Below are 25,916 nucleotides of genomic sequence, written 5' to 3' on the forward strand. Positions count from 1 at the left end.
AGCAAGGAACCATTGTGACCCAATGCAGGCTAACAATCTAATGATTCCTTTTGACACCAATGGGCCTAAAAGGGCAGGGATGTATTGTGAAAGCATGGGGCCCAATTAAAACCTGGTACAATTACGCCACCATGGAGGCCAAGAATCAAATGATTCATTGTGACATCAAGTGGCCTAAAAGGGCATGGGATGCATTGTGACACCACAGAGGTTAAGAGAAGCAAGGAACCATTGTGACCCAATGCAGGCTAACAATCTAATGATCCCTTGTGACACCAATGGGCCTAAAAGGGCCCTGGGAGGAATTGTTACAGCATGGGGACCAATAGAAACAAGGATGTATTATGCCACCATGGAGGCCAAGGATCAAATAATTCATTGTGACATCATGTGGCCTAAAAGGGCATGGGATGCATTGTGACAGCACAGGGGTTAAGAGAAGCAAGGAACCATTGTGACCCAATGCAGGCTAACAATCTAATGATCCCTTGCGACACCAATGGGCCTAAAAGGGGCAGGGATGAATTGTGAAAGCATGGGGCTCAAGTAAAACCTGGTACAATTATGCCACCATGGAGGCCAAGAATCAAATGATTCATTGTGACATCAAGTGGCCTAAAAGGGCATGGGATGCATTGTGACACCACAGGGGTTAAGAGAAGCAAGGAACCATTGTGACCCAATGCAGGCTAACCATCTAAGAATTTCTATTGAAACCAGGGGGCGCAAAAGGACCACGGATGAACTCTGACATCAAGGGGACCAATAGAAGCAAGGAAACATTATGACACCATGAAGGCCAAGAATCAAATGGTTCATTGTGACATCAAGTGGCCTAAAAGGGCTTGGAATGCACTGTGACACCACAGAGGTTAAGAGAAGCAAGGAACCATTGTGACCCAATGCAGGCTAGCAATCTAATGATCCCTTGTGGCACCAGGGGGTATAAAAAGGGCCAGGGATGGATTGTTACAGCACGGGGACCAATAGAAGCAAGGATCTATTATGCCACCGTGGAGGCCAAGAATCAAATGATTCATTGTGACATCAAGTGGCCTAAAAGGGCATGGGATGCATTGTGACAGCACAGGGGTTAAGAGAAGCAAGGATCCATTGTGACCCAATGCAGGCTAACAATCTAATGATCCCTTGTGGCACCAGGGGGTATAAAAAGGGCCAGGGATGGATTGTTACAGCACGGGGACCAATAGAAGCAAGTATCTATTATGCCACCATGGAGGCCAAGAATCAAATGATTCATTGTGACATCAAGTGGCCTAAAAGGGCATGGGATGCATTGTGCCACCACAGGGGTTTAGAGAAGCAAGGAACCATTGTGACCCAATGCAGGCTAATAATCCCAGGATCCCATTTGACACCAGGGGGCGTAAAAGGGCCAGGGATGAATTGTGACAGCATGGGGCCCAATAGAAACAAGGAACCATTATGACACCATGGAGGCCAAGAATCAAATGATTCATTGTGACATCCAGTGGCCTAAAAGGGCATGGGATGCATTGTGACACCACAGAGGTTAAGAGAAGCAAGGAACCATTGTGACCCAATGCAGGCTAACAATCTAATGATCCCTTGTGACACCAATGGGCCTAAAATGGGCAGGGATGAATTGTGAAAGCATGGGGCCCAAGTAAAACCTGGTACAATTATGCCACCATGGAGGCCAAGAATCAAATGATTCATTGTGACATCAAGTGGCCTAAAAGGGCATGGGATGCATTGTGACAGCACAGGGGTTAAGAGAAGCAAGGAACCATTGTGACCCAATGCAGGCTAACAATCTAAGAATCCCTTTTGACATCAGGGGGCGCAAAAGGACCACAGATGGACTCTGACAGCATGGGGACCTATGGAAGCAAGGAACCATTATGACACCATGAAGGCCAAGAATCAAATGGTTCATTGTGACATCAAGTGGCCTAAAAGGGCTTGGAATGCATTGTGACACCACAGAGGTTAAGAGAAGCAAGGAACCATTGTGACCCAATGCAGGCTAACAATCTAATGATCCCTTGTGGCACCAGGGGGTATAAAAAGGGCCAGGGATGGATTGTTACAGCACGGGGACCAATAGAAGCAAGGATCTATTATGCCACCATGGAGGCCAAGAATCAAATGATTCATTGTGACATCAAGTGGCCTAAAAGGGCATGGGATGCATTGTGACACCACAGGGGTTAAGAGAAGCAAGGAACCATTGTGACCCAATGCAGGCTAACAATCTAAGAATCCCTTTTGAAACCAGGGGGGCGCAAAAGGACCACGGATGAACTCTGACATCAAGGGGAACAATAGAAGCAAGGAAACATTATGACACCATGAAGGCCAAGAATCAAATGGTTCATTGTGACATCAAGTGGCCTAAAAGGGCATGGGATGCATTGTGACGCCACAGAGGTTAAGAGAAGCAAGGAACCATTGTGACCCAATGCAGGCTAACAATCTAATGATCCCTTGTGGCTCCAGGGGGGTATAAAAAGAGCCAGGGATGGATTGTTACAGCACGGGGACCAATAGAAGCAAGGATCTATTATGCCACCGTGGAGGCCAAGAATCAAATGATTCATTGTGACATCAAGTGGCCTAAAAGGGCATGGGATGCATTGTGACACCCCAGGGGTTAAGAGAAGCAAGGAACCATTGTGACCCAATGCAGGCTAACAATCTAATGATCCCTTGTGACACCAATGGGCCTAAAAGGGGCAGGGATGAATTGTGAAAGCATGGGTCCCAAGTAAACCCTGGTACAAATATGCCACCATGGAGGCCAAGAATCAAATGATTCATTGTGACATCAAGTGGCCTAAAAGGGCATGGGATGTATTGTGCCACCACAGAGGTTAAGAGAAGCAAGGACACATTGTGACCCAATGGAGGCTAATAATCCCAGGATCCCATTAGACACCAGGGGGCGTAAAAGGGCCAGGGATGAATTGTGACAGCATGGGGCCCAATAGAAACAAGGAACCATTATGACACCATGGAGGCCAAGAATCAAAAGATTCATTGTGACATCAAGTGGCCTAAAAGGGCATGGGATGCATTGTGACAGCACAGGGGTTAAGAGAAGCAAGGAACCATTGTGACCCAATGCAGGCTAACAATCTAATGATCCCTTGTGGCACCAGGGGGTATAAAAAGGGCCAGGGATGGATTGTTACAGCACGGGGACCAATAGAAGCAAGGATCTATTATGCCACCATGGAGGCCAAGAATCAAATGATTCATTGTGACATCAAGTGGCCTAAAAGGGCATGGGATGCATTGTGACACCACAGGGGTTAAGAGAAGCAAGGAACCATTGTGACCCAATGCAGGCTAACAATCTAAGAATCCCTTTTGAAACCAGGGGGGCGCAAAAGGACCACGGATGAACTCTGACATCAAGGGGAACAATAGAAGCAAGGAAACATTATGACACCATGAAGGCCAAGAATCAAATGGTTCATTGTGACATCAAGTGGCCTAAAAGGGCATGGGATGCATTGTGACGCCACAGAGGTTAAGAGAAGCAAGGAACCATTGTGACCCAATGCAGGCTAACAATCTAATGATCCCTTGTGGCTCCAGGGGGGTATAAAAAGAGCCAGGGATGGATTGTTACAGCACGGGGACCAATAGAAGCAAGGATCTATTATGCCACCGTGGAGGCCAAGAATCAAATGATTCATTGTGACATCAAGTGGCCTAAAAGGGCATGGGATGCATTGTGACACCCCAGGGGTTAAGAGAAGCAAGGAACCATTGTGACCCAATGCAGGCTAACAATCTAATGATCCCTTGTGACACCAATGGGCCTAAAAGGGGCAGGGATGAATTGTGAAAGCATGGGTCCCAAGTAAACCCTGGTACAAATATGCCACCATGGAGGCCAAGAATCAAATGATTCATTGTGACATCAAGTGGCCTAAAAGGGCATGGGATGCATTGTGCCACCACAGAGGTTAAGAGAAGCAAGGACCCATTGTGACCCAATGGAGGCTAATAATCCCAGGATCCCATTAGACACCAGGGGGCGTAAAAGGGCCAGGGATGGATTGTGACAGCATGGGGCCCAATAGAAACAAGGAACCATTATGACACCATGGAGGCCAAGAATCAAAAGATTCATTGTGACATCAAGTGGCCTAAAAGGGCATGGGATGCATTGTGACAGCACAGGGGTTAAGAGAAGCAAGGAACCATTGTGACCCAATGCAGGCTAACAATCTAATGATCCCTTGTGACACCAATGGGCCTAAAAGGGGCAGGGATGTATTGTGAAAGCATGGGGCCCAATTAAAACCTGGTACAATTACGCCACCATGGAGGCCAAGAATCAAATGATTCATTGTGACATCAAGTGGCCTAAAAGGGCATGGGATGCATTGTGACAGCACAGGGGTTAAGAGAAGCAAGGAACCATTGTGACCCAATGCAGGCTAACAATCTAATGATCCCTTGTGACACCAATGGGCCTAAAAGGGGCAGGGATGTATTGTGAAAGCATGGGGCCCAATTAAAACCTGGTACAATTACGCCACCATGGAGGCCAAGAATCAAATGATTCATTGTGACATCAAGTGGCCTAAAAGGGCATGGGATGCATTGTGACAGCACAGGGGTTAAGAGAAGCAAGGAACCATTGTGACCCAATGCAGGCTAACAATCTAATGATCACTTGTGGCACCAGGGGGGTATAAAAAGGGCCGGGGATGGATTGTTACAGCACGGGGACCAATAGAAGCAAGGATCTATTATGCCACCGTGGAGGCCAAGAATCAAATGATTCATTGTGACATCAAGTGGCCTAAAAGGGCATGGGATGCATTGTGACAGCACAGGGGTTAAGAGAAGCAAGGATCCATTGTGACCCAATGGAGGCTAATAATCCCAGGATCCCATTTGACTACCAGGGGGCGTAAAAGGGCCAGGGATGAATTGTGACAGCATGGGGCCCAATAGAAACAAGGAACCATTATGACACCATGGAGGCCAAGAATCAAAAGATTCATTGTGACCTCAAGTGGCCTAAAAGGGCATGGGATGCATTGTGACAGCAGAGGGGTTAAGAGAAGCAAGGAACCATTGTGACCCAATGCTGGCTAACAATCTAATGATCCCTTTTGACACCAATGGGCCTAAAAGGGGCAGGGATGTATTGTGAAAGCATGGGGCCCAATTAAAACCTGGTACAATTACGCCACCATGGAGGCCAAGAATCAAATGATTCATTGTGACATCAAGTGGCCTAAAAGGGCATGGGATGCATTGTGACAGCACAGGGGTTAAGAGAAGCAAGGAACCATTGTGACCCAATGCAGGCTAACAATCTAAGAATCCCTTTTGACATCAGGGGGCGCAAAAGGACCACGGATGGACTCTGACAGCTTGGGGACCTATAGAAGCAAGGAACCATTATGACACCATGAAGGCCAAGAATCAAATGATTCATTGTGACATCAAGTGGCCTAAAAGGGCATGGGATGCATTGTGACACCACAGAGTTTAAGAGAAGCAAGGAACCATTGTGACCCAATGCAGGCTAACAATCTAATGATCCCTTGTGGCACCAGGGGGTACAAATAGGGCCAGGGATGGATTTTTACAGCACGGGGACCAATTGAAGCAAGGATCTATTATGCCACCGTGGAGGCCAAGAATCAAATGATTCATTGTGACATCAAGTGGCCTAAAAGGGCATGGGATGCATTGTGACACCACAGGGGTTAAGAGAAGCAAGGAACCATTGTGACCCAATGGAGGCTAATAATCCCAGGATCCCATTTGACTACCAGGGGGCGTAAAAGGGCCAGGGATGAATTGTGACAGCATGGGGCCCAATAGAAACAAGGAACCTTTATGACACAATGGAGGCCAAGAATCAAATGATTCATTGTGACATCCAGTGGCCTAAAAGGGCATGGGATGCATTGTGACACCACAGAGGTTAAGAGAAGCAAGGAACCATTGTGACCCAATGCAGGCTAACAATCTAATGATCCCTTGTGACACCAATGGGCCTAAAATGGGCAGGGATGAATTGTGAAAGCATGGGGCCCAAGTAAAACCTGGTACAATTATGCCACCATGGAGGCCAAGAAACAAATGATTCATTGTGACATCAAGTGGCCTAAAAGGGCATGGGATGCATTGTGACAGCACAGGGGTTAAGAGAAGCAAGGAACCATTGTGACCCAATGCAGGCTAACAATCTAAGAATCCCTTTTGACACCAGGGGGCGCAAAAGGACCACAGATCGACTCTGACAGCATGGGGACCTATGGAAGCAAGGAACCATTATGACACCATGAAGGCCAAGAATCAAATGGTTCATTTTAAGACCAAGTGGCCTAAAAGGGCTTGGAATGCATTGTGACACCACAGAGGTTAAGAGAAGCAAGGAACCATTGTGACCCAATGCAGGCTAACAATCTAATGATCCCTTGTGGCACCAGGGGGTATAAAAAGGGCCAGGGATGGATTGTTACAGCACGGGGACCAATAGAAGCAAGGATCTATTATGCCACCATGGAGGCCAAGAATCAAATGATTCATTGTGACATCAAGTGGCCTAAAAGGGCATGGGATGCATTGTGCCACCACAGGGGTTAAGAGAAGCAAGGATCCATTGTGACCCAATGGAGGCTAATAATCCCAGGATCCCATTTGACACCAGGGGGCGTAAAAGGGCCAGGGATGAATTGTGACAGCATGGGGCCCAATAGAAACAAGGAACCATTATGACACCATGGAGGCCAAGAATCAAAAGATTCATTGTGACATCAAGTGGCCTAAAAGGGCATGGGATGCATTGTGACAGCACAGGGGTTAAGAGAAGCAAGGAACCATTGTGACCCAATGCAGGCTAACAATCTAAGAATCCCTTTTGAAACCAGGGGGCGCAAAAGGACCACGGATGAACTCTGACATCAAGGGGACCAATAGAAGCAAGGAAACATTATGACACCATGAAGGCCAAGAATCAAATGGTTCATTGTGACATCAAGTGGCCTAAAAGGGCTTGGAATGCATTGTGACACCACAGAGGTTAAGAGAAGCAAGGAACCATTGTGACCCAATGCAGGCTAACAATCTAATGATCACTTGTGGCACCAGGGGGGTATAAAAAGGGCCAGGGATGGATTGTTACAGCACGGGGACCAATAGAAGCAAGGATCTATTATGCCACCGTGGAGGCCAAGAATCAAATGATTCATTGTGACATCAAGTGGCCTAAAAGGGCATGGGATGCTTTGTGACAGCACAGGGGTTTAGAGAAGCAAGGATCCATTGTGACCCAATGGAGGCTAATAATCCCAGGATCCCATTTGACACCAGGGGGCGTAAAAGGGCCAGGGATGAATTGTGACAGCATGGGGCCCAATAGAAACAAGGAACCATTATGACACCATGGAGGCCAAGAATCAAATGATTCATTGTGACATCCAGTGGCCTAAAAGGGCATGGGATGCATTGTGACAGCACAGGGGTTAAGAGAAGCAAGGAACCATTGTGACCCAATGCAGGCTAACAATCTAATGATCCCTTGTGACACCAATGGGCCTAAAATGGGCAGGGATGAATTGTGAAAGCATGGGGCCCAAGTAAAACCTGGTACAATTATGCCACCATGGAGGCCAAGAATCAAATGATTCATTGTGACATCAAGTGGCCTAAAAGGGCATGGGATGCATTGTGACAGCACAGGGGTTAAGAGAAGCAAGGAACCATTGTGACCCAATGCAGGCTAACAATCTAAGAATCCCTTTTGACACCAGGGGGCGCAAAAGGACCACAGATCGACTCTGACAGCATGGGGACCTATGGAAGCAAGGAACCATTATGACACCATGAAGGCCAAGAATCAAATGGTTCATTTTAAGACCAAGTGGCCTAAAAGGGCTTGGAATGCATTGTGACACCACAGAGGTTAAGAGAAGCAAGGAACCATTGTGACCCAATGCAGGCTAACAATCTAATGATCCCTTGTGGCACCAGGGGGTATAAAAAGGGCCAGGGATGGATTGTTACAGCACGGGGACCAATAGAAGCAAGGATCTATTATGCCACCATGGAGGCCAAGAATCAAATGATTCATTGTGACATCAAGTGGCCTAAAAGGGCATGGGATGCATTGTGCCACCACAGGGGTTAAGAGAAGCAAGGATCCATTGTGACCCAATGGAGGCTAATAATCCCAGGATCCCATTTGACACCAGGGGGCGTAAAAGGGCCAGGGATGAATTGTGACAGCATGGGGCCCAATAGAAACAAGGAACCATTATGACACCATGGAGGCCAAGAATCAAAAGATTCATTGTGACATCAAGTGGCCTAAAAGGGCATGGGATGCATTGTGACAGCACAGGGGTTAAGAGAAGCAAGGAACCATTGTGACCCAATGCAGGCTAACAATCTAAGAATCCCTTTTGAAACCAGGGGGCGCAAAAGGACCACGGATGAACTCTGACATCAAGGGGACCAATAGAAGCAAGGAAACATTATGACACCATGAAGGCCAAGAATCAAATGGTTCATTGTGACATCAAGTGGCCTAAAAGGGCTTGGAATGCATTGTGACACCACAGAGGTTAAGAGAAGCAAGGAACCATTGTGACCCAATGCAGGCTAACAATCTAATGATCACTTGTGGCACCAGGGGGGTATAAAAAGGGCCAGGGATGGATTGTTACAGCACGGGGACCAATAGAAGCAAGGATCTATTATGCCACCGTGGAGGCCAAGAATCAAATGATTCATTGTGACATCAAGTGGCCTAAAAGGGCATGGGATGCTTTGTGACAGCACAGGGGTTTAGAGAAGCAAGGAACCATTGTGACCCAATGGAGGCTAATAATCCCAGGATCCCATTTGACACCAGGGGGCGTAAAAGGGCCAGGGATGAATTGTGACAGCATGGGGCCCAATAGAAACAAGGAACCATTATGACACCATGGAGGCCAAGAATCAAATGATTCATTGTGACATCCAGTGGCCTAAAAGGGCATGGGATGCATTGTGACAGCACAGGGGTTAAGAGAAGCAAGGAACCATTGTGACCCAATGCAGGCTAACAATCTAATGATCCCTTGTGACACCAATGGGCCTAAAAGGGGCAGGGATGTATTGTGAAAGCATGGGGCTCAAGTAAATCCTGGTACAATTATGCCACCATGGAGGCCAAGAAACAAATGATTCATTGTGACATCAAGTGGCATAAAAGGGCATGGGATGCATTGTGACACCACAGGGGCTAAGAGAAGCAAGGAACCATTGTGACCCAATGTATGCTAACAATCTAAGAATCCCTTTTGACACCAGGGGGCGAAAAAGTACCACGGATGAAACTTGACAGCATGGGAACCTATAGAAGCAAGGAACCATTATGACACCATGAAGGCCAAGAATCAAATGGTTCATTGTAAGACCAAGTGGCCTAAAAGGGCTTGGAATGCATTGTGACACCACAGAGGTTAAGAGAAGCAAGGAACCATTGTGACCCAATGCAGGCTAACCATCTAATGATCCCTTGTGGCACCAGGGGGTATAAAAAGGGCCAGGGATGGATTGTTACAGCACGGGGACCAATAGAAGCAAGTATCTATTATGCCACCATGGAGGCCAAGAATCAAATGATTCATTGTGACATCAAGTGGCCTAAAAGGGCATGGGATGCATTGTGACAGCACAGGGGTTAAGAGAAGCAAGGAACCATTGTGACCCAATGGAGGCTAATAATCCCAGGATCCCATTTGACACCAGGGGGCGTAAAAGGGCCAGGGATGAATTGTGACAGCATGGGGCCCAATAGAAACAAGGAACCATTATGACACCATGGAGGCCAAGAATCAAGTGATTCATTGTGACATCAAGTGGCCTAGAAGGGCATGGGATGCATTGTGACAGCACAGGGGTTAAGAGAAGCAAGGAACCATTGTGACCCAATGCAGGCTAACAATCTAAGAATCCCTTTTGACACCAGGGGACGCAAAAGGACCACAGATCGACTCTGACAGCATGGGGACCTATGGAAGCAAGGAACCATTATGACACCATGAAGGCCAAGAATCAAATGGTTCATTGTAAGACCAAGTGGCCTAAAAGGGCTTGGGATGCATTGTGACACCACAGAGGTTAAGAGAAGCAAGGGACCATTGTGACCCAATGCAGGCTAACAATCTAATGATCCCTTGTGGCACGAGGGGGTATAAAAAGGGCCAGGGATGGATTGTTACAGCACGGGGACCAATAGAAGCAAGGATCTATTATGCCACCATGGAGGCCAAGAATCAAATGATTCATTGTGTCATCATGTGGCCTAAAAGGGCATGGGATGCATTGTGACACCACAGGGGTTAAGAGAAGCAAGGAACCATTGTGACCCAATGCAGGCTAACAATCTAATGATCCCTTGTGACACCAATGGGCCTAAAAGGGGCAGGGATGTATTGTGAAAGCATGGGGCCCAATTAAAACCTGGTACAATTACGCCACCATGGAGTCCAAGAATCAAATGATTCATTGTGACATCAAGTGGCCTAAAAGGGCATGGGATGCATTGTGACACCACAGGGGTTAAGAGAAGCAAGGAACCATTGTGACCCAATGCAGGCTAACAATCTAAGAATCCCTTTTGAAACCAGGGGGCGCAAAAGGACCACGGATGAACTCTGACATCAAGGGGACCAATAGAAGCAAGGAAACATTATGACACCATGAAGGCCAAGAATCAAATGGTTCATTGTGACATCAAGTGGCCTAAAAGGGCATGGGATGCATTGTGACACCACAGGGGTTAAGAGAAGCAAGGAACCATTGTGACCCAATGCTGGCTAACCATCTAATGATCCCTTGTGGCACCAGGGGGTATAAAAAGGGCCAGGGATGGATTATTACAGCACGGGGACCAATAGAAACAAGGATCTATTATGCCACCATGGAGGCCAAGAATCAAATGATTCATTGTGACATCAAGTGGCCTAAAAGGGCATGGGATGCATTGTGACAGCACAGGGGTTAAGAGAAGCAAGGATCCATTGTGACCCAATGGAGGCTAATAATCCCAGGATCCCATTTGACACCAGGGGGCGTAAAAGGGCCAGGGATGAATTGTGACAGCATGGGGCCCAATAGAAACAAGGAACCATTATGACACCATGGAGGCCAAGAATCAAATGGTTCATTGTGACATCAAGTGGCCTAAAAGGGCATGGGATGCATTGTGACACCACAGAGTTTAAGAGAAGCAAGGAACCATTGTGACCCAATGCAGGCCAACAATCTAATGATCCCTTGTGACACCAATGGGCCTAAAAGGGCCAGGGATGAATTGTTACAGCACGGGGACCAATAGAAGCAAGGATCTATTACTCCACCATGGAGGCCAAGAATCAAATGGTTCATTGTGACATCAAGTGGCCTAAAAGGGCATGGGATGCATTGTGACAGCACAGGGGTTAAGAGAAGCAAGGAACCATTGTGACCCAATGCAGGCTAACAATCTAATGATTCCTTTTGACACCAATGGGCCTAAAAGGGCAGGGATGTATTGTGAAAGCATGGGGCCCAATTAAAACCTGGTACAATTACGCCACCATGGAGGCCAAGAATCAAATGATTCATTGTGACATCAAGTGGCCTAAAAGGGCATGGGATGCATTGTGACACCACAGGGGTTTAGAGAAGCAAGGAACCATTGTGACCCATTGCCGGCTAACAATCTAAGAATCCCTTTTGACACCAGGGGGCGCAAAAGGACCACGGATGAACTCTGACAGCATGGGGACCTATAGAAGCAAGGAACCATTATGACACCATGAAGGCCAAGAATCAAATGGTTCATTGTAAGACCAAGTGGCCTAAAAGGGCTTGGAATGCATTGTGACACCACAGAGGTTAAGAGAAGAAAGGAACCATTGTGACCCAATGCAGGCTAACAATCTAATGATCCCTTGTGGCACCAGGGGGTACAAATAGGGCCAGGGATGGATTGTTACAGCACGGGGACCAATAGAAGCAAGGATGTATTATGCCACCGTGGAGGCCAAGAATCAAATGATTCATTGTGACATCAAGTGGCCTAAAAGGGCATGGGATGCATTGTGACACCACAGAGGTTAAGAGAAGCAAGGAACCATTGTGACCCAATGCAGGCTAACAATCTAATGATCCCTTGTGACACCAATGGGCCTAAAAGGGCCCTGGGAGGAATTGTTACAGCATGGGGACCTATAGAAACAAGGATCTATTATGCCACCATGGAGGCCAAGAATCAAATAATTCATTGTGACATCATGTGGCCTAAAAGGGCATGGGATGCATTGTGACAGCACAGGGGTTAAGAGAAGCAAGGAACCATTGTGACCCAATGCAGGCTAACAATCTAATGATCCCTTGCGACACCAATGGGCCTAAAAGGGGCAGGGATGAATTGTGAAAGCATGGGGCCCAAGTAAAACCTGGTACAATTATGCCACCATGGAGGCCAAGAATCAAATGATTCATTGTGACATCAAGTGGCCTAAAAGGGCATGGGATGCATTGTGACACCACAGGGGTTAAGAGAAGCAAGGAACCATTGTGACCCAATGCAGGCTAACCATCTAAGAATCCCTTTTGACACCAGGGGGCGCAAAAGGACCACGGATGAACTCTGACAGCATGGGGACCTATAGAAGCAAGGAACCATTATGACACCATGAAGGCCAAGAATCAAATGATTCATTGTGACATCAAGTGGCCTAAAAGGGCTTGGAATGCATTGTGACACCACAGAAGTTAAGAGAAGCAAGGATCCATTGTGACCCAATGGAGGCTAATAATCCCAGGATCCCATTTGACACCAGGGGGCGTAAAAGGGGCAGGGATGAATTGTGACATCATGGGGCCCAATAGAAACAAGGAACCATTATGACACCATGGAGGCCAAGAATCAAATGATTCATTGTGACATCAAGTGGCCAAAAAGGGCATGGGATGCATTGTGACACCACAGAGGTTAAGAGAAGCAAGGAACCATTGTAACCCAATGCAGGCTAACAATATAATGATCCCTTGTGACACCAATGGGCCTAAAAGGGGCAGGGATGAATTGTGAAAGCATGGGGCCCAAGTAAAACCTGGTACAATTATGCCACCATGGTGGCCAAGAATCAAATGATTCATTGTGACATCAAGTGGCATAAAAGGGCATGGGATGCATTGTGACACCACAGAGTTTAAGAGAAGCAAGGAACGATTGTGACCCAATGCAGGCTAACAATCTAATGATCCCTTGTGACACCAATGGGCCTAAAAGGGCCAGGGATGAATTGTTACAGCACGGGGACCAATACATGCAAGGATCTATTATGCCACCATGGTGGCCAAGAATCACATAATTCATTGTGACATCAAGTGGCCTAAAAGGGCATGGGATGCATTGTGACAGCACAGGGGTTAAGAGAAGCAAGGAACCCTTGTGACCCAATGCAGGCTAACAATCTAATGATCCCTTTTGACACCAATGGGCCTAAAAGGGGCAGGGATGAATTGTGAAAGCATGGGGCCCAATTAAAACCTGGTACAATTACGCCACCGTGGAGGCCAAGAATCAAATGATTCATTGTGACATCAAGTGGCCTAAAAGGGCATGGGATGCATTGTGACAGCACAGGGGTTAAGAGAAGCAAGGATCCATTGTGACCCAATGCAGGCTAACAATATAAGAATCCCTTTTGACACCAGGGGGGGGAAAGGACCACGGATGAACTCTGACAGCATGGGGACCTATAGAAACAAGGAACCATTATGACACCATGAAGGCCAAGAATCAAATGGTTCATTGTGACATCAAGTGGCCTAAAAGGGCATGGGATGCATTGTGACAGCACAGGGGTTAAGAGAAGCAAGGAACCATTGTGACCCAATGGAGGCTAATAATCCCAGGATCCCATTTGACACCAGGGGGCGTAAAAGGGCCAGGGATGAATTGTGACAGCATGGGGCCCAATAGAAACAAGGAACGATTATGACACCATGGAGGCCAAGAATCAAATGATTCATTGTGACATCAAGTGGCCTAAAAGGGCATGGGATGCATTGTGACACCACAGAGGTTAAGAGAAGCAAGGAACCATTGTGACCCAATGCAGGCTAACAATCTAATGATCCCTTGTGACACCAATGGGCCTGAAAGGGCCCTGGGAGGAATTGTTACAGCACGGGGACCAATAGAAGCAAGGATCTATTATGCCACCATGGAGGCCAAGAATCAAATAATTCATTGTGACATCATGTGGCCTAAAAGGGCATGGGATGCATTGTGACAGCACAGGGGTTAAGAGAAGCAAGGAACCATTGTGACCCAATGCAGGCTAACAATCTAAGAATCCCTTTTGACACCAGGGGGCGCAAAAGGACCACGGATGAACTCTGACAGCATGGGGACCTATAGAAGCAAGGAAACATTGTGACACCATGAAGGCAAAGAATCAAATGATTCATTGTGACATCAAGTGGCCTAAAAGGGCATGGGATGCATTGTGACACCACAGGGGTTAAGAGAAGCAAGGAACCATTGTGACCCAATGCAGGCTAACAATCTAAGAATCCCTTTTGACACCAGGGGGGGGAAAGGACCACGGATGAACTCTGACAGCATGGGGACCTATAGAAACAAGGAACCATTATGACACCATGAAGGCCAAGAATCAAATGGTTCATTGTAAGACCAAGTGGCCTAAAAGGGCTTGGAATGCATTGTGACACCACAGAGGTTAAGAGAAGAAAGGAACCATTGTGACCCAATGCAGGCTAACAATCTAATGATCCCTTGTGGCACCAGGGGGTACAAATAGGGCCAGGGATGGATTGTTACAGCACGGGGACCAATAGAAGCAAGGATCTATTATGCCACCGTGGAGGCCAAGAATCAAATGATTCATTGTGACATCAAGTGGCCTAAAAGGGCATGGGATGCATTGTGACAGCACAGGGGTTAAGAGAAGCAAGGAACCATTGTGACCCAATGGAGGCTAATAATCCCAGGATCCCATTTGACACCAGGGGGCGTAAAAGGGCCAGGGATGAATTGTGACAGCATGGGGCCCAATAGAAACAAGGAACCATTATGACACCATGGAGGCCAAGAATCAAATGGTTCATTGTGACATCAAGTGGCCTAAAAGGGCATGGGATGCATTGTGACACCACAGAGGTTAAGAGAAGCAAGGAACCATTGTGACCCAATGCAGGCTAACAATCTAATGATCCCTTGTGACACCAATGGGCCTAAAAGGGCCCTGGGAGGAATTGTTACAGCACGGGGACCAATAGAAGCAAGGATCTATTATGCCACCATGGAGGCCAAGAATCAAATAATTCATTGTGACATCAAGTGGCCTAAAAGGGCATGGGATGCATTGTGACAGCACAGGGGTTAAGAGAAGCAAGGAACCATTGTGACCCAATGCAGGCTAACAATCTAATGATCCCTTGCGACACCAATGGGCCTAAAAGGGGCAGGGATGAATTGTGAAAGCATGGGGCCCAAGTAAAACCTGGTACAATTATGCCACCATGGAGGCCAAGAATCAAATGATTCATTGTGACATCAAGTGGCCTAAAAGGGCATGGGATGCATTGTGACACCACAGGGGTTAAGAGAAGCAAGGAACCATTGTGACCCAATGCAGGCTAACCATCTAAGACTCCCTTTTGACACCAGGGGGCGCAAAAGGACCACGGATGAGCTCTGACAGCATGGGGACCTATAGAAGCAAGGAAACATTGTGACTCCATGAAGGCCAAGAATCAAAAGATTCATTGTGACATCAAGTGGCCTAAAAGGGCTTGGAATGCATTGTGACACCACAGAGCTTAAGAGAAGCAAGGATCCATTGTGACCCAATGGAGACTAATAATCCCAGGATCCCATTTGACACCAGGGGGCGTAAAAGGGGCAGGGATGAATTGGGACAGCATGGGGCCCAATAGAAACAAGGAACCATTATGACACCATGGAGGCCAAGAATCAAATGATTCATTGTGACATCAAGTGGCCTAAAAGGGCATGGGATGCATTGTGACACCACAGGGGTTAAGAGAAGCAAGGAACCATTGTGACCCAATGCAGGCTAACAATCTAATGATCACTTGTGGCACGAGGGGGTATAAAAAGGGCCAGGGATGGATTGTTACAGCACGGGGACCAATAGAAGCAAGGATCTATTATGCCACCGTGGAGGCCAAGAATCAAATGATTCATTGTGACATCAAGTGTCCTAAAAGGGCATGGGATGCATTGTGCCACCACAGGGGTTAAGAGAAGCAAGGAACCATTGTGACCCAATGGAGGCTAATAATCCCAGGATCCCATTTGACACCAGGGGGCGTAAAAGGGCCAGGGATTAATTGTGACAGCATGGGGCCCAATAGAAACAAGGAACCATTATGACACCATGGGGTCCAATATCAAAAGATTCATTGTGACATCAAGTGGCCTAAAAGGGCATGGGATGCATTGTGAATCCACAGAGGTTAAGAGAAGCAAGGAACCATTGTGACCCAATACAGGCTAACAATCTAATGATCCCTTTTGGCACCAATGGGCCTAAAAGTGGCAGGGATGTATTGTGAAAGCATGGGGCCCAATTAAAACCTGGTACAATTACGCCACCATGGAGGCCAAGAATCAAATGATTCATTGTGACATCAAGTGGCCTAAAAGGGCATGGGAAGCATTGTGACACCACAGGGGTTAAGAGAAACAAGGAACCATTGTGACCCAATGCAGGCTAACAATCTAAGAATCCCTTTTGACATCAGGGGGCGCAAAAGGACCACGGATGAACTCTGACAGCATGGGGACCTACAGAAGCAAGGAATCATTATGACACCATGAAGGCCAAGAATCAAATGGTTCATTGTAAGACCAAGTGGCCTAAAAGTCTTGGAATGCATTGTGATACCACAGAGGTTAAGAGAAGCAAGGAACCATTGTGACCCAATGCAGGCTAACAATCTAATGATCCCTTGTGGCACCAGGGGGTATAAAAAGGGCCAGGGATGGATTGTTACAGCACGGGGACCAATAGAAGCAAGGATCTATTATGCCACCGTGGAGGCCAAGAATCAAATGATTCATTGTGACATCAAGTGGCCTAAAAGGGCATGGGATGCATTGTGACAGCACAGGGGTTAAGAGAAGCAAGGATCCTTTGTGACCCAATGGAGGCTAATAATCCCAGGATCCCATTTGACACCAGGGGGCCTAAAAGGGCCAGGGATGAATTGTGACAGCATGGGGCCCAATAGAAACAAGGAACCATTATGACACCATGGAGGCCAAGAATCAAATGATTCATTGTGACATCAAGTGGCCTAAAAGGGCATGGGATGCATTGTGACACCACAGAGTTTAAGAGAAGCAAGGATCCATTGTGACCCAATGCAGGCTAACAATCTAATGATCCCTTGTGACACCAATGGGCCTAAACGGGCCCTGGGAGGAATTGTTACAGCACGGGGACCAATAGAAGCAAGGATCTATTATGCCACCATGGAGGCCAAGAATCAAAAGATTCATTGTGACATCAAGTGGCCTAAAAGGGCATGGGATGCATTGTGACAGCACAGAGTTTAAGAGAAGCAAGGATCCATTGAGACCCAATGGAGGCTAATAATCCCAGGATCCCATTTGACACCAGGGGGCGTAAAAGGGCCCGGGATCAATTGTGACAGCATGGGGCCCAATAGAAACAAGGAACCATTATGACACCATGGAGGCCAAGAATCAAAAGATTCATTGTGACGTCAAGTGGCCTAAAAGGGCATGGGATGCATTGTGACAGCACAGGGGTTAAGAGAAACAAGGAACCATTGTGACCCAATGCAGGCTAACAATCTAATGATCCCTTGTGACACCAATGGGCCTAAAAGGGGCAGGGATGAATTATGAAAGAATGGGGTCCATGTAAAACCTGGTACAATTATGCCACCATGGAGGCCAGGAATCAAATGATTCATTGTGACATCAAGTGGCCTAAAAGGGCATGGGATGCATTGTGACAGCACAGGGGTTAAGAGAAGCAAGGAACCATTGTGACCCAATGCAGGCTAACAATCTAAGAATCCCTTCTGACACCAGGGGGCGCAAAAGGACCACGGATGGACTCAGACAGCATGGGGACCTATGGACGCAAGGAACCATTATGACACCATGAAGGCCACGAATCAGATGGTTCATTGTAAGACCAAGTGGCCTAAAATTCTTGGAATGCATTGTGACACCACAGAGGTTAAGAGAAGCAAGGAACCATTGTGACCCAATGCAGGCTAACCATGTAATGATCCCGTGTGGCACCAAGGGGTGTAAAAAGGGCCAGGGATGGATTGTTACAGCACGGGGACCAATAGAAGCAAGGATCTATTATGCCACCATGGAGGCCAAGAATCAAATGATTCATTGTGACATCAAGTGGCCTAAAAGGGCATGGGATGCATTGTGACAGCACAGGGGTTAAGAGAAGCAAGGATCCATTGTGACACAATGGAGGCTAATAATCCCAGGATCCCATTTGACACCGGGGGCGTAAAAGGGCCAGGGATGAATTGTGACAGCATGGGGCCCAATAGAAACAAGGAACCATTATGACACCATGGAGGCCAAGAATCAAATGATTCATTGTGACATCAAGTGGCCTAAAAGGGCATGGGATGCATTGTGACACCACAGAGGTTAAGAGAAGCAAGGAACCATTGTGACCCAATGCAGGCTAACAATCTAAGAATCCCTTTTGACATAAGGGGGCGCAAAAGGACCACGGATGAACTCTGACAGCATGGGGACCTATAGAAGCAAGGAACCATTATGACACCATGAAGGCCAAGAATCAAATGGTTCATTGTAAGACCAAGTGGCCTAAAAGTCTTGGAATGCATTGTGATACCACAGGGGTTAAGAGAAGCAAGGATCCATTGTGACACAATGGAGGCTAATAATCCCAGGATCCCATTTGACACCAGGGGGCGTAAAAGGGCCAGGGATGAATTGTGACAGCATGGGGCCCAATAGAAACAAGGAACCATTATGACACCATGGGGGCCAAGAATCAAAAGATTCATTGTGACATCAAGTGGCCTAAAAGGGCATGGGATGCATTGTGACACCACAGAGGTTAAGAGAAGCAAGGAACCGTTGTGACCCAATGCAGGCTAACAATCTAATGATCCCTTGTGACACCAATGGGCCTAAAAGGGCCCTGGGAGGAATTGTTACAGCACGGGGACCAATAGAAGCAAGGATCTATTATGCCACCATGGAGGCCAAGAATCAAATAATTCATTGTGACATCATGTGGCCTAAAAGGGCATGGGATGCATTGTGACAGCACAGGGGTTAAGAGAAGCAAGGAACCATTGTGACCCAATGCAGGCTAACAATCTAATGATCCCTTGCGACACCAATGGGCCTAAAAGGGGCAGGGATGAATTATGAAAGAATGGGGTCCATGTAAAACCTGGTACAATTATGCCACCATGGAGGCCAGGAATCAAATGATTCATTGTGACATCAAGTGGCCTAAAAGGGCATGGGATGCATTGTGACAGCACAGGGGTTAAGATGAGCAAGGAACCATTGTGACCCAATGCAGGCTAACAATCTAAGAATCCCTTTTGACACCAATGGGCCTAAAAGGGGCAGGGATGTATTGTGAAAGCATCGGGCCCAATTAAAACCTGGTACAATTACGCCACCATGGAGGCCAAGAATCAAATGGTTCATTGTGACATCAAGTGGCCTAAAAGGGCATGGGATGCATTGTGACAGCACAGGGGTTAAGAGAAGCAAGGAACCATTGTGACCCAATGCAGGCTAACAATCTAATGATCCCTTTTGACACCAATGGGCCTAAAAGGGGCAGGGATGTATTGTGAAAGCATGGGGCCCAATTAAAACCTGGTACAATTACGCCACCATGGAGGCCAAGAATCAAATGATTCATTGTGACATCAAGTGGCCTAAAAGGGCATGGGATGCATTGTGACACCGCAGGGGTTAAGAGAAGCAAGGAACCATTGTGACCCAATGCAGGCTAACAATCTCAGAATCCCTTTTGACACCAGGGGGCGCAAAACGACCACGGATGAACTCTGACAGCATGGGGACCTATAGAAGCAAGGAACCATTATGACACCATGAAGGCCAAGAATCAAATGGTTCATTGTAAGACCAAGTGGCCTAAAATGGCCTGGAATGCATTGTGACACCACAGAGGTTAAGAGAAGAAAGGAACCATTGTGACCCAATGCAGGCTAACCATCTAATGATCCCTTGTGGCACCAGGGGGTACAAATAGGGCCAGGGATGGATTGTTTCAGCACGGGGACCAATAGAAGCAAGGATCTATTATGCCACCGTGGAGGCCAAGAATCAAATGATTCATTGTGACATCAAGTGGCCTAAAAGGGCATGGGATGCATTGTGACAGCACAGGGGTTAAGAGAAGCAAGGAACCATTGTGACCCAATGGAGGCTAATAATCCCAGGATCCCATTTGACACCAGGGGGCGTAAAAGGGCCAGGGATGAATTGTGACAGCATGGGGCCCAATAGAAACAAGGAACCATTATGACACCATGGAGGCCAAGAATCAAAAGATTCATTGTGACATCAAGTGGCCTAAAAGGGCATGGGACGCATTGTGACACCACAGAGGTTAAGAGAAGGAAGGAACCATTGTAACCCAAAGCAGGCTAACAATCTAATGATCCCTTGGGACACCAATGGGCCTAAAAGGTGCAGGGATGAATTGTGAAAGCATGGGGCCCAAGTAAAACCTGGTACAATTATGCCACCATGGAGGCCAAGAATCAAATGATTCATTGTGACATCAAGTGGCCTAAAAGGGCATGGGATGCATTGTGACACCACAGGGGTTAAGAGAAGCAAGGAACCATTGTGACCCAATGCAGGCTAACAATCTCAGAATCCCTTTTGACACCAGGGGGCGCAAAAGGACCACGGATGAACTCTGACAGCATGGGGACCTATAGAAGCAAGGAACCATTATGACACCATGAAGGCCAAGAATCAAATGGTTCATTGTAAGACCAAGTGGCCTAAAAGTCTTGGAATGTATTGTGACACCACAGAGGTTAAGAGAAGAAAGGAACCATTGTGACCCAATACAGGCTAACAATCTAATGATCCCTTGTGGCACCAGGGGGTACAAATACGGCCAGGGATGGATTGTTACAGCACGGGGACCAATAGAAGCAAGGATCTATTATGCCACCGTGGAGGCCAAGAATCAAATGATTCATTGTGACATCAAGTGGCCTAAAAGGGCATGGGATGCATTGTGACACCACAGGGGTTAAGAGAAGCAAGGAACCATTGTGACCCAATGGAGGCTAATAATCCCAGGATCCCATTTGACACCAGGGGGCGTAAAAGGGCCAGGGATGAATTGTGACAGCATGGGGCCCAATAGAAACAAGGAACCATTATGACACCATGGAGGCCAAGAATCAAAAGATTCATTGTGACATCAAGTGGCCTAAAAGGGCATGGGATGCATTGTGACACCACAGAGGTTAAGAGAAGCAAGGAACCATTGTAACCCAAAGCAGGCTAACAATCTAATGATCCCTTGGGACACCAATGGGCCTAAAAGGGGCAGGGAGGAATTGTGAAAGCATGGGGCCCAATTAAAACCTGGTACAATTATGCCACCATGGAGGCCAAGAATCAAATGATTCATTGTGACATCAAGTGGCCTAAAAGGGCATGGGATGCATTGTGACACCACAGGGGTTAAGAGAAGCAAGGAACCATTGTGACCCAATGCAGGCTAACAATCTCAGAATCCCTTTTGACACCAGGGGGCGCAAAAGGACCACGGATGAACTCTGACAGCATGGGGACCTATAGAAGCAAGGAACCATTATGACACCATGAAGGCCAAGAATCAAATGGTTCATTGTAAGACCAAGTGGCCTAAAAGTCTTGGAATGTATTGTGACACCACAGAGGTTAAGAGAAGAAAGGAACCATTGTGACCCAATACAGGCTAACAATCTAATGATCCCTTGTGGCACCAGGGGGTACAAATACGGCCAGGGATGGATTGTTACAGCACGGGGACCAATAGAAGCAAGGATCTATTATGCCACCGTGGAGGCCAAGAATCAAATGATTCATTGTGACATCAAGTGGCCTAAAAGGGCATGGGATGCATTGTGCCACCACAGGGGTTAAGAGAAGCAAGGAACCATTGTGACCCAATGGAGGCTAATAATCCCAGGATCCCATTTGACACCAGGGGGCGTAAAAGGGCCAGGGATGAATTGTGACAGCATGGGGCCCAATAGAAACAAGGAACCATTATGACACCATGGAGGCCAAGAATCAAATGATTCATTGTGACATCAAGTGGCCTAAAAGGGCATGGGATGCATTGTGACACCACAGAGGTTAAGAGAAGCAAGGAACCATTGTGACCCAATGCAGGCTAACAATCTAATGATCCCTTTTGACACCAATGTGCCTAAAAGGGCCCTGGGAGGAAGTGTTACAGCACGGGGACCAATAGAAGCAAGGATCTATTATGCCACCATGGAGGCCAAGAATCAAATAATTCATTGTGACATCATGTGGCCTAAAAGGGCATGGGATGCATTGTGACAGCACAGGGGTTAAGAGAAGCAAGGTACCATTGTGACCCAATGCAGGCTAACAATCTAATGATCCCTTGTGACACCAATGGGCCTAAAAGGGGCAGGGATGAATTGTGAAAGCATGGGGCCCAAGTAAAACCTGGTACAATTATGCCACCATGGAGGCCAAGAATCAAATGATTCATTGTGACATCAAGTGGCCTAAAAGGGCATGGGATGCATTGTGACACCACAGGGGTTAAGAGAAGCAAGGAACCATTGTGACCAAATGCAGGCTAACAATCTAAGAATCCCTTTTGACACCAGGGGGCGCAAAAGGACCACGGATGAACTCTGACAGCATGGGGACCTATAGAAGCAAGGAAACATTGTGACACCATGAAGGCCAAGAATCAAATGATTCATTGTGACATCAACTGGCCTAAAAGGGCTTGGAATGCATTGTGACACCACAGAGGTTAAGAGAAGCAAGGATCCATTGTGACCCAATGGAGGCTAATAATCCCAGGATCCCATTTGACACCAGGGGGCGTAAATGGGGCAGGGATGAATTGTGACAGCATGGGGCCCAATAGAAACAAGGAACAATTATGACACCATGGAGGCCAAGAATCAAAAGATTCATTGTGACATCAAGTGGCCAAAAAGGGCATGGGATGCATTGTGACACCACAGAGGTTTAGAGAAACAAGGAACCATTGTAACCCAATGCAGGCTAACAATCTAATGATCCCTTGTGACACCAATGGGCCTAAAAGGGGCAGGGATGAATTGTTACAGCACGGGGACCAATAGAAGCAAGGATCTATTATGCCACCATGGAGGCCAAGAATCAAATAATTCATTGTGACATCAAGTGGCCGAAAAGGCCTGGGATGCATTGTGACACCACAGGGGTTAAGAGAAGCAAGGAACCATTGTGACCCAATGGAGGCTAATAATCCCAGGATCCCATTTGACACCAGGGGGCGTAAAAGGGCCAGGGATGAATTGTGACAGCATGGGGCCCAATAGAAACAAGGAACCATTATGACACCATGGAGGCCAAGAATCAAAAGATTCATTGTGACATCAAGTGGCCTAAAAGGGCATGGGATGCATTGTGACACCACAGAGGTTAAGAGAAGCAAGGAACCATTGTAACCCAAAGCAGGCTAACAATCTAATGATCCCTTGGGACACCAATGGGCCTAAAAGGGGCAGGGATGAATTGTGAAAGCATGGGGCCCAAGTAAAACCTGGTACAATTATGCCACCATGGAGGCCAAGAATCAAATGATTCATTGTGACATCAAGTGGCCTAAAAGGGCATGGGATGCATTGTGACACCACAGGGGTTAAGAGAAGCAAAGAACCATTGTGACCCAATGCAGGCTAACAATCTAAGAATCCCTTTTGACACCAGGGGGCGCAAAAGGACCACGGATGGACTCTGACAGCATGGGGACCTATGGAAGCAAGGAACCATTATGACACCATGAAGGCTAAGAATCAAATGGTTCATTGTAAGACCAAGTGGCCTAAAATGGGCCTGGAATGCATTGTGACACCACAGAGGTTAAGAGAAGCAAGGAACCATTGTGACCCAATGCAGGCTAACCATCTAATGATCCGTTGTGGCACCAGTGGTATAAAAAGGGCCAGGGATGGATTGTTACAGCACGGGGACCAATAGAAGCAAGGACCTCTTATGCCACCGTAGAGGCCAAGAATCAAATGATTCATTGTGACATCAAGTGGACTAAAGGGTCATGGGATGCATTGTGACACCACAGGGGATAAGAGAAGCAGGGAACCATTGTGACCCAATGCAGGCTAACAATCTAACAATCCCTTTTGACATCAGGGGGCGCAAAAGGACCACGGATGAACTCTGACAGCATGGGGACCTATAGAAGCAAGGAACCATTATGACACCATGAAGGCCAAGAATCAAATGGTTCATTGTAAGACCAAGTGGCCTAAAAGTCTTGGAATGCATTGTGACACCACAGAGGATAAGAGAAGCAAGGAGCCATTGTGACCCAATGCAGGCTAGCGATCTAATGATCACTTGTGGCACCAGGGGGTACAAATAGGGCCAGGGATGGATTGTTACAGCACGGGGACCAATAGAAGCAAGGATCTATTATGCCACCGTGGAGGCCAAGAATCAAATGATTCATTGTGACATCAAGTGGCCTAAAAGGGCATGGGATGCATTGTGACAGCACAGGGGTTAAGAGAAGCAAGGATCCATTGTGACCCAATGGAGGATAACAATCTAATGATCCCTTGTGACAACAATGGGCCTAAAAGGGCCAAGGATGAATTGTGAACAGCATGGGGCCCAATAGAAACAAGGAACCATTATGACACCATGGAGGCCAAGAATCAAATGATTCATTGTGACATCAAGTGGCCTAAAAGGGCATGGGATGCATTGTGACACCACAGAGGTTAAGAGAAGCAAGGAACCATTGTGACCCAATGCAGGCTAACAATCTAATGATCCCTTGCGACACCAATGGGCCTAAAAGGGGCAGGGATGAATTGTGAAAGCATGGGGCCCAAGTAAAACCTGGTACAATTACGCCACCATGGAGGCCAAGAATCAAATGATTCATTGTGACATCAAGTGGCCTAAAAGGGCATGGGATGCATTGTGACACCACAGGGGTTAAGAGAAGCAAGGAACCATTGTGACCCAATGCAGGCTAACAATCTCAGAATCCCTTTTGACACCAGGGGGCGCAAAAGGACCACGGATGGACTCTGACAGCATGGGGACCTGTGGAAGCAAGGAACCATTGTGACACCATGAAGGCCAAGAATCAAATGGTTCATTGTAAGACCAAGTGGCCTAAAATGGCCTGGAATGCATTGTGACACCAGAGAGGTTAAGGGAAGCAAGGAACCATTGTGACCCAATGCAGGCTAACAATCTAATGATCCCTTGTGGCACCAGGGGGTATTAAAAGGGCCAGGGATGGATTGTTACAGCACGGGGACCAATAGAAGCAAGGATCTATTATGCCACCGTGGAGGCCAAGAATCAAATGATTCATTGTGACATCAAGTGGCCTAAAAGGGCATGGGATGCATTGTGACAGCACAGAGTTTAAGAGAAGCAAGGATCCATTGAGACCCAATGGAGGCTAATAATCCCAGGATCCCATTTGACACCAGGGGGCGTAAAAGGGCCAGGGATGAATTGTGACAGCATGGGGCCCAATAGAAACAAGGAACCATTATGACACCATGGAGGCCAAGAA

This window comes from Cinclus cinclus, chromosome 10 (assembly GCF_963662255.1).
Source record: "Cinclus cinclus chromosome 10, bCinCin1.1, whole genome shotgun sequence".
NCBI lineage: Eukaryota > Metazoa > Chordata > Aves > Passeriformes > Cinclidae > Cinclus > Cinclus cinclus.